The following is a 10,145-nucleotide window of genomic DNA, read 5'->3' as shown; positions in this document are numbered from 1 at the left end:
TCGTATTCGTACTCTTTAGTATTTTCGTAACACTCTTTTTTCCGTTTCCGTTTTTTTCTGTTAGTTTATTTTTCGTTGAATCGAGATTCGAATTTTCGTTATATTTTGTATTCTGCCGCGTTCGTATTTTTAAAATGATTTTATTAGTTTCTTCGTTTTTACGTTAGTTTAATTTTTGTTGTTTTGCTATTCGTATTTACATTATATTTTCCATCATGCCGCATTCGTATTTTCGTAAGAAATATATTTTCGTTGCTTTATGATCATTCGTATTTTCGTGTCTAATTTCCTTTGATTGTAAAAACGTACTAAAGAATATGAAAAATAATATTAATAATAATAATAATAAGAAAATTATACAAAAATGAAAAAAGTAAACGACAAGCTACAAATAAAAAAAAATAAAAAAGTAAAAAAAAGAAACAAAAAATATTTGAACTAACCGTGCCACCCCTGCCACCCGTTTGCCATACTCCGTTGATTGGGGGGGGGCTGCATTGCGGAACCTGGCCTTGGGGCGGCAGGGAGAGAAAATCCGGCCCTGGGGGAACATTGATGAAAAGGGCATGGGGGCACATTAATATAAGGGGGGGCACACTAAGGTAAGGGGAGGAACACTAAGGTAGGGGAGGAGGGGGGCACACTGATGTAAAGGGGAAAACTTTGATGCAAGGAAGGCACTATTGTAAGGGAGACACTGATGTAATGGGGGACTCTGATGTAGGAGGACACACTGATGTTGAGAAGCACTCTGTTGTAAAGGGGGGAATTGATGTAAGGGGAGGTTTGAAGTAAGTGGGTACTCTAATGTAAGGGGGCACACTGATGTAAGGAAGAACTCTGATGTAAAGGGGGAAACTGATGACAAGCGGGCTCTGAATTAAGGTGGAACACTGATATAAGGGGATACACTGATGTAAGGAAGGAGTATAATGTAAAGGAGGGAATTATTGTAAGTGGGTGCTCTGAGTAAGGGGGACACTAATATAAGAGGGGAGCTTCCGATGCAAGGAAGATACTATTGTAATGAGGGACACTGATGTAAGATGGGAAATTTATATTAAGGTGGCTCTGAACTGGGGGGGGGGCTGTTATGTACAGAAACTCTGATGTAAAGTGTGAATTGATGTGGGGGTGCTCTTAAGTACGGAGGGGCTCTGATGTAAAGGGGCACACTGATGTAGGGAAGGACTGCGGTATAAAGAGGGAATTGATGTAAGGGGGGGCTCTAATGTAAGGGGGTGCACTGATGTAGGGAAGGACTGTGGTGTAAAGGGGGAATTGATGTAAGGGGGTATACTGATGTAAGGAAGGACTATGATGTAAAGGGGAATTGATATAAGTGGGGGCTCCAAAGTAAATTGGATAAACTGATATAAGGGGGCACACTAATATAAAGGGGGCTTTTTGAAGCAAGGGGGCACTGATTTAAATAGGAATACCAATGTGAGGTGGGTCATTGATATTGGGGGGGGATGATATAAGGGGGCCTCTGATGTAAAAGGGGATTCTGGTGATAGGAGGGACACAAATGTTGGGAGGGATTCTAAAGTAATGGGGGACTCTGAAGTAAGGGGGACACTGATGCATTTATCTATGTAACCCTTTTAAGGTATATACAATATACAATTCCTATTTAGAAGCATAAAAGTTAAATAACAAACAAACATGTTATACTTACCTCCTCTGTGCCGTGGATTTGCACAGAGCAGCCCGGATCCTCCTTTTCTTGGGTCCCCCTTTGGCTTTCTTGGCCCCTATCTCCTGTTGAGTGCCCCTACCGCAAGCAGCTCGCTATGGGGGCACCCGAGCCGAGCTGCTTCTCCGAGTGTCCATGCTGACATAGAGCCCCGGTTGGGCCCTGCCCCTCTCTCTCCTGATTGGCTAACTGACTTTGATTGACAGCAGAGGGAAAGAGAGGGGTAAGTATTGAGGGGTGCTGGGGTGGCTGCTGCAAACAGAAGTCTTTTTTATAAACTACATTTTGTGTTATGCTTTTTTCTCTTGATTCTGAATATGAATGGTATATAAAGCTACTTTGAAAAGATTGCACAACAAAATGGTTGTTGGGGACAAAAGACGATCGAGGAGATGTTGGAGATGTATGGCTGGTAATCCTTGACTCCAGGAGTGCAATCTGACCTAACGTATTTAATAAGAGGTCATATATATTCTGGTAAATTAGCCTTTTATGTGCAATACACCTATACTTTAGCGCTTATCACTTTTTTATATACTTTTATGAGAGGTCGCAGAAAGGGGGACATTGACTTTTGGACTGAGCATTTTTTCTTTTGCAAAAAGGACTAGTCTATATGATTTATTTGTATTATGTGTATTTATGATACAGTATCCATTATAATATTGTTAGGACTGAGCACTATGAATATTCCACAACAAGCTGAATAAATTAAACAGGTAGAACACTATAGTTAATATACATGTTTTAGCCCTAGTTCACACTAAATGCGGCTTTGAAATCGTGCCACTTCACATCAAAGCTGCATGTCAATGCAACTTTAGGTGCAACTTGGTTGACAGCTGTGTGACTTCATGCACAGATGTCTATGCAAGTCGCACCTGAAATCTATTGGGTTGAGGTCAGGCCAGTTTAGCTCCTCCACCCCAAACTCACTCATCCATGTCTTTATGGACCTTGCTTTGTGCTCTCGTGCGCAGTCATGTTGGAACAGGAAGGGGTCATCCCCAAACTGTTCCCACAAATTGGGAGCATGAACTTGTCCAAAATGTCTTGGTATGCAGACACCTTAACCACTTAAGGACCCCTTCACGCCGATTTACGTCGGCAGAATTTCACGGCTGGGCACATCAACGTATATGTACGTTGCCCTTTAAGCCCAGCCGCGGGGTCGCGCACGCCGTGGGCGCGTGACCCGGTCCGAAGCTCCGTGGCCGCGGGACTCGCGGACCCGATCGCCGCTGAAGTCCCGCGATCGGTCCCCGGAGCTGAAGAACGGGGAGAGCTGTGTGTAAACACAGCTTCCCCGTTCTTCACTGTGGCGCCGTGATCGATCGTGTGTTCCCTTATATAGGGAATCACAGTCGATGATGTCACACCTACAGCCACACCCCCCTACAGTTAGAAACAGACATGAGGTCACACATAATCCCATCAGTGCCCCCTTGTGGTTAACTCCCAAACTGCAATTGTCATTTTCACAGCAAACAATGCATTTTAAATGCATTTTTTGCTGTGAAAATGACAATGGTCCCAAAAATGTGTCAAAATTGTGCGAAGTGTCCGCCATAATGTCGCAGTCATGAAAAAAAACACTGATCGCTGCCATTAGTAGTAAAAAAAAAAGAATTAACAAAAATGCAATAAAACTATCCCCTATTTTTTAAACGCTATAAATTTTGCGCAAACCAACCGATAAACGCTTATTGCGATTTATTTTACCAAAAATAGGTAGAAGAATACGTATCGGCCTAAACTGAGGAAAAAAACATTTTTTTTATATATTTTTGGGGAATATTTATTATAGCAAAAAGTAAAAAATATTGAATTTTTTTCAAAATTGTCGCTCTATTTTTGTTTATAGCGCAAAAAATTAAAAATGCAGAGGTGATCAAATACCACCAAAAGAAAGCTCTATTTGTGGGAAAAAAAGGACGCCAATTTTGTTTGGGAGCCACGTCGCACGACCGCGCAATTGTCAGTGAAAGCGACGCAGTGCCGAATCGCAAAAACTGTCCGGGTCCTTTAGCTGCCTAAAGGTCCGGGTCTTAAGTGGTTAAAGTGGATGTAAACCCATTTTTTTTTTTTTTTTAATTAAGGCTTGCACCTTGTACACTATAGAATTTCAAGTCATCTGTGCCCAGTATTGCCACAAAGAGTTGAGTTCTGAGCAATCCTCTTATCTATTTTCAGTGAGATAAAAACTGACACACAGAGAAATAGGAATCAGTTCTTTCCCCCTGCTGAGAGTGACAGGTGATTTACATATCTCATGCACAAGCCTGGGAGAGGCATTCTGTGTACTTCAGATCCCCCCTCTTTTCTTCTCCAGCGCTACCAGGATTGGCTGCTCCACACCTCAGCATGATTGGGCATGCTGAAGTCTTGTGGTGACTTTTCAGGGTTTTGACTGGATGTTAGTGATCATAGCAGAAGTTCGCATAGGCTCCGGGGACACATTTCGGGTGCCGGAGGCATCTCAAAGAGCTACGACGGCTTGCGCAGGGGGGCCAGCCTGCGACGGCTGGTCCAGATGCGGTTAACTGTCCCGGAAAAGCCATTACTCCAGTAAATTTCCGGGTAGTTAAAATCCCTCATTATTATCACTGTCCCAGTCCTTGCAGCCCTTTCCATCTGTGCAAGGAGCTGAGTCTCCACCTCCTCAGTAACACTGGGAGGTCTATAACAAACTCCAATGATAACCTTTGTAGTACACACACACATGTACAGTTTGAATAGTGGAATTTTCTCATATGCACTTAAAGTGGTATTAAACCCAAAAGCAAACATTTGCAATATTGCAGCTTACCAATTCTTAGATATAATGGCCCGGATTCAGATAGAATTGCCTATCTATCGGCGGGCGTAACGTATCGCAGATACGTTACGCCGCCGTAAATTAGGGCGAAAGTTCCATATTCAGAAAGAACTTGCGCCCTAAGTATCAGCGGCGTAACGTATGTGGTCCGGCGTAAGCCCGCCTAATTCAAATGTGGATGATGTGGGCGTCTTTTATTTAAATTTAGTGTGACCCCCCACGTTTTTGACGTTTTTTACGAACGGCGCATGCGCCGTTCGTGAAAGTTTTCCAGTGTGCATGCTCGAAATTACCCTGCAAATCGTCAATGCTTTAGACGTGAACGCAACTTGCGTACAGCCCTATTCGCGAACGACTTACGCAAACGACGTAAAATTTTCAAAATTCGACGCGGGAACGACGTCCATACTTAACATTGGCTACGCCTAATAGCAGGGGTAACTTGACGCCGGAAAAAGCCTAACGTAAACGACGTAAAAAAATGCGCCGGGCGGACGTACGTTTCTGAATCGGCGTAACTACCTAATTTGCATATTCCTTGCGGAAATATACTGAAGCGCCACCTAGCGGCCAGCATAAATATGCAGCCTAAGATACGACAGTGTAAGACACTTACGCCGGCCGGATCTTAGAGAAATCTATGCGTAACTGATTCTATGAATCAGTCGCATAGATACGACCCCGCAACTCAGAGTTACGACAGCATATCCGGAGATGTCTGCATTAACTTCCTTTTCAGGCTTAGTTTATTCTATTTTCATCTGTTGATACATCCTGTAAATGTGTATTTTTTTAAAAGAACAAGCTCTCTTCTAGACATGTGCACACTGAAATATTTTGTTTCGAAATTTCGTTTTCGCCCAAAAAATGTATTTATTTAGTTACTCCCGAAATAATTTTTTATTTATTTTGTTTCGTTAAAAAATGCATTCGTCCGAAAATCCGAATTAATTAAGGTCCAATCTGTCATTGAAGGCTCATGGTGTCTGTCGAATGTTCTAAGAAGATTCGACGAAGTAGCTAAACTGTACAACGCCGCGATCGTACATTTCCGGTTGAATGCTCCGCCCACAAGCTATAGTAGAATTCTAATGTTGTATGACACTAGTAATAATTATATTTATTAATTATTATTACTAGTCAACCAACATTAGAATTCTTCTATAGCGGATCATTTGACCATAAATGTCCTCTCGCTGCGATCGTATGTTTATAGCTGCTTCGTTGAATCTTCATGTCTCTATAATGTCGAATCTTTTCTCTCTCTGTCAAATCTTTTCTCTCTCTGTCAAATCTTTTCTCTCTGTCGAATCTTTTCTCTCTCTGTCGAATCTTTTCTCTCTCTGTCGAATCTTTTCTCTCTGTCGAATCTTTTCTCTCTCTGTCGAATCTTTTCTCTCTCTGTCGAATCTTTTCTCTCTCTGTCGAATCTTTTCTCTCTGTCGAATCTTTTCTCTCTCTGTCGAATCTTTTCTCTCTCTGTCGAATCTTTTCTCTCTCTGTCGAATCTTTTCTCTCTATGTCAAATCTTTTCTCTCTATGTCGAATAATTTTGGACTAATAGAGTTAAGGTTAGGCACATTCAAGACACAGATTGCTATTGTCACCGTCATGTCGAATCTTCTATCTATATCCAACTGTTGACACAACAAAACGAAAATAAAGCATTTTTTATGTCGGATCTTTCGGATTTCGGATTCTGCACGTTCGTTATCGTTTGTTAAAACTTACACGGAAATCCCTGAAATTCGGACGAAAATGCATTCGGATGAAAACGAATGCACATGTCTACTCTCTTCCAGATTTTTTAGTCTACAGAGATGGGACTAACCATTCAATCCTGACAGGGGGGCATACAATATTAAGCTTTTATTTCGTGTTAGCTGGAGTTTGGCTTCAATTTATTCATGTATTTAAATCTGCTAGTACATCTAATACTCCCCTCCCCGCAGACTGACAATGGTGCAGTCCAAAGGTGCCCCCTGTGTGCCTTCATCCATAGTAGAGAAACTTTAATACAGGAGGGGTGTTACTGGCCATATCACCAGATGAAAACAGAGAGGAAAAAGCCAAAAAAAAGAAGAAAAGTAATGCAGCTACCACATCCAATGATTGGTAATCTGCAATATATTACATTTTTGGTTTTAATACCATTTTAAAAAAAAAAAAGTCACAAGTCTTGCTTCTCTGTCTTACAGTTTTTCTCCATTGTTTTGGCTCATTTCTTGAAACAGAAATGACATTCTCAAAACAACATGGACAAATCTCCAAACCACTTCGCAATTGTTCACAACTGAATGGCATTTCTCATTCATTTCATCAAATTGCAAATGTCTCAGTACATGTCTCACTGTCTCAGTACATCTTTCAAATGATTTAGTACAAGTAGCCTACATTTAGCACAATTTCCAATTGAATAGATCTTGTTGATCTAAACTGATTGTCATTTCTTCAGTCAAATGGTCAGTCTCTCCAAAATGTGTCAGCGTCATTTCATTGTTTAAGTCATCACATGCACAATAGTCTGTTCAATTGTCAAAATGATTCAGGAACATAATACCATGAATACCATATATGAATCTCTTGGAACATTTGATAAAATGATTAGAGCAATTGACAGTCGGGTGCAACTAGAACTTGACTAACGAAGGAGGAGTTGGAGTTGGTCTCAGATGACCAATCAAACAGTATGTTTAGTTACTGTACCTGACAGGTGCTGTCCATGATTGTGAATGCTGTCAAACATGTACAGTATATATAGAGCTTGACCATGCAGGACCAGTACAATTTATGAACATGGAGTCACCTGGCCAAGTAAATGAACAATGGCAACTGTCTGCTCGAGGAAGAAGAAGAAGAGGAGGAGGAGGAGTAAGGGTGGGTGGTGGTGGAATAGGGGGAAGAGGCCGAGGAGCACGAAGACACCATGCTGTCCCTGATGAAATTCGGGCCACAATTATAGACCATGTCATCAACCATGGCCTCACAATCAATGATGGAATTATATAATGTAGGACAGGACACTGTGCATAGAGCAACAAATATGTTTATTCATTTACATATTCATTTAGTGTGTGTGATAGGCCTACAGTATAACAGAATCTTACCTCAGTGGGATGTTACGTATGATACTAACAATGACAAGAAAAATATTGTAGATGTAGCGCCTGTGTACTTCCAAGTACCGGTGCTATTACTGTAAAAGTTAAGGGATAATCAGAGTGTAGTTGACTCTGATTCTGATTGCAATTTTACAAAGGGTCTCTGTTTCAGCTGGGCTGTGCTGCGGGTCCATTCTGTGGTTGCTGGGGTGTCATACCACCCCGGGGCGACAGTGGAGTCCAGGCTGGGGTGCCTCTTGCCAGCAGCCAATCGGGAGGGAGTTTCTCTTGCGGGGCATGCTGGGGGAGGGTACTTCTGGAGCAGACGCCATTGAGGCGGGGTTCTTTTCCTGAGGTGGCACCCACCTTTAGGGTGACCACACATCACGGTCCCCCGGCGAGATGGCCTACCAGACAGGGGTGCGCGTGCCACGCGGTGTTCCTGGTTCCGGGACCATGTTGGCCCGGAACATTTAAAGCTGTGGCGGGGCCCCAGTATTCGACTGGGTGCCCAATTCTTAGAAGAACATGTACCCCAGGTTTGGAACCACTGGAATACTGGCCAGTAGTATATTGAACTTGTGGAACATAGAACATTCCTATGTAGCTGTCTGTAACTCTAGTGTATGACTCTTCTGTATGACTGATTTGATGTTTTCTTTTTTTACTCTATTGTAGAGAATAATGGCACTGGAAGGAAACGAGACCTCTCACATACCCGTGTATGTGGATGAGGCTGGCTTCAACCTGGCCAAGGGCCAAAGACGTGGCCATAATTTTATTGGCCACCGGGCCACGGTGGATGTCCCAGGCCAGCGAGGGGGCAATATAACTATGTGTGCTGCCATTTCTGAGAATGGTGTGGCCACTCACATCCCCAGTCTTGGCCCATACAATACACAGAAGCTCCTCATCTTCTTGGACCGCCTTCATTTGGATTTGATCCCTGAAAATGAGAGAGGTCTCATAGGGCCTCACCTACTACAAAATATAATTGTATGGGGCAATGTGAATTTTCACCATGGCCCGCTTATCAGGGCCTGGTTCACTGCTCATCCAAGGATGGATATGGTGTTACTACCACCTTACTCTCCTTTCCTCAATACTATTGAGGAGTTTTTCTCCGCTTGGAGGTGGAGAGTGTATGAGCATCAGGCTCAAGATCAGAGGTCCCTGCTCCATACAATGGACGCTGCCTGTGAGGATATTACAGGAGATCAGTGTAGGGGATGGTTGCAACATGCACTCCGTTTCTTCCCTCGTTGCATCGCAAGGGAGAATATACGCTGTGATGTTGACGAAAATCTGTGGCCAGACAGACAGCAGCAGTGTGTCGATGGGCAGGAGGGAGAGGACGGTGGCCAGGAGAGGGAGGGTGAGGACAACGACCAATGAAGAGATGTTACAGTAGTTGTAAAACTCCAGCTTTATTTACAGCATTGTAGGCTAAATGTAATTTTCCTTGTTTTATGTTTGTGTATTTATATTTCCATATATTATGCTGTATACATTTTCTTTTTACTCTGAAGTATGGAAGTTTCTTTGTGTGTGAATGATAATGGTTACAATACTGTAAAGTAATTTTTCCATGGCAGTATGAGTGCAGTGTGTGATGTCAAACCTTGGAGGCAACTCTTACCCTAAAATCTTTTATTTTTTTTCAGTTTTATACACAATTGTATTCAATTAGCTAGACAAAAACTGTACAGTAACCATTGTCAATGAAGGACTGGGCTAAGACTGAAAGGTGGACATGAGGGATATTTCAATGGTCCTCTGCCATAGAGACAAAACATCTAAACATTTTGATTTGCGGTGCTTACACAATGCCAAAGGGATGAAGCATTTTGGGGGCACTGACTATTTGAATGAGAAAGAAATTTAGTTTTGACACATGAGTGAACTGTTTTGGGAAAGATATGAACTTCTGAAGGTGAACCATGGTGTTGTGCCGAACCATCCAGGTTATTTTGACAAAAGTACCAAGAGAGCTGAGAACGTCCGGTCTGTTCCAAGAAATGAGCCAAAGCAATTGAGAAGAATATTTGCCATTTTGAGGGCACTGACTCTTTATATGGGAAATGAATATGGTTTTGAAGCATGAGTGAACAGTTTTGGGAGAGATATGAGCTTTTGCACTTGAGTTATAGTGTTGTGCTGAACTGTAAGACTGTTTTGCCAAATGATCTTAGAGTTTTGAGAATGTCATTTCTGTTTCAAGAAATGAGCCAAAACAATAGAGAAAAACTGTAATTTGGGTGGATTTTTTGTTGACTGATGATCATTGGAAGGGAACTTATAAGTGACTTGATGAGAAGTCCAATTACTGTCATGTCTGTTGCTGATTTATTCATTATATTTGCTGTTCATTATATCTGTTTTTTCATGTCTATCAGTCTGTCAAGGGATACCTGTTTTATAGCTCGATGATGATGATGATGATGATGCAGTATGAACTCAGTTAAAGACATACTGGACATTTAGACTTAAGCACTTAAACCACAGCGACTCTCTTTTCTAACTAATT

The sequence above is a fragment of the Rana temporaria genome, chromosome 9 (genome assembly GCF_905171775.1).
Source record: "Rana temporaria chromosome 9, aRanTem1.1, whole genome shotgun sequence".
Taxonomy (NCBI): Eukaryota; Metazoa; Chordata; class Amphibia; order Anura; family Ranidae; genus Rana; species Rana temporaria.
This window is presented reverse-complemented; position numbering follows the sequence as displayed.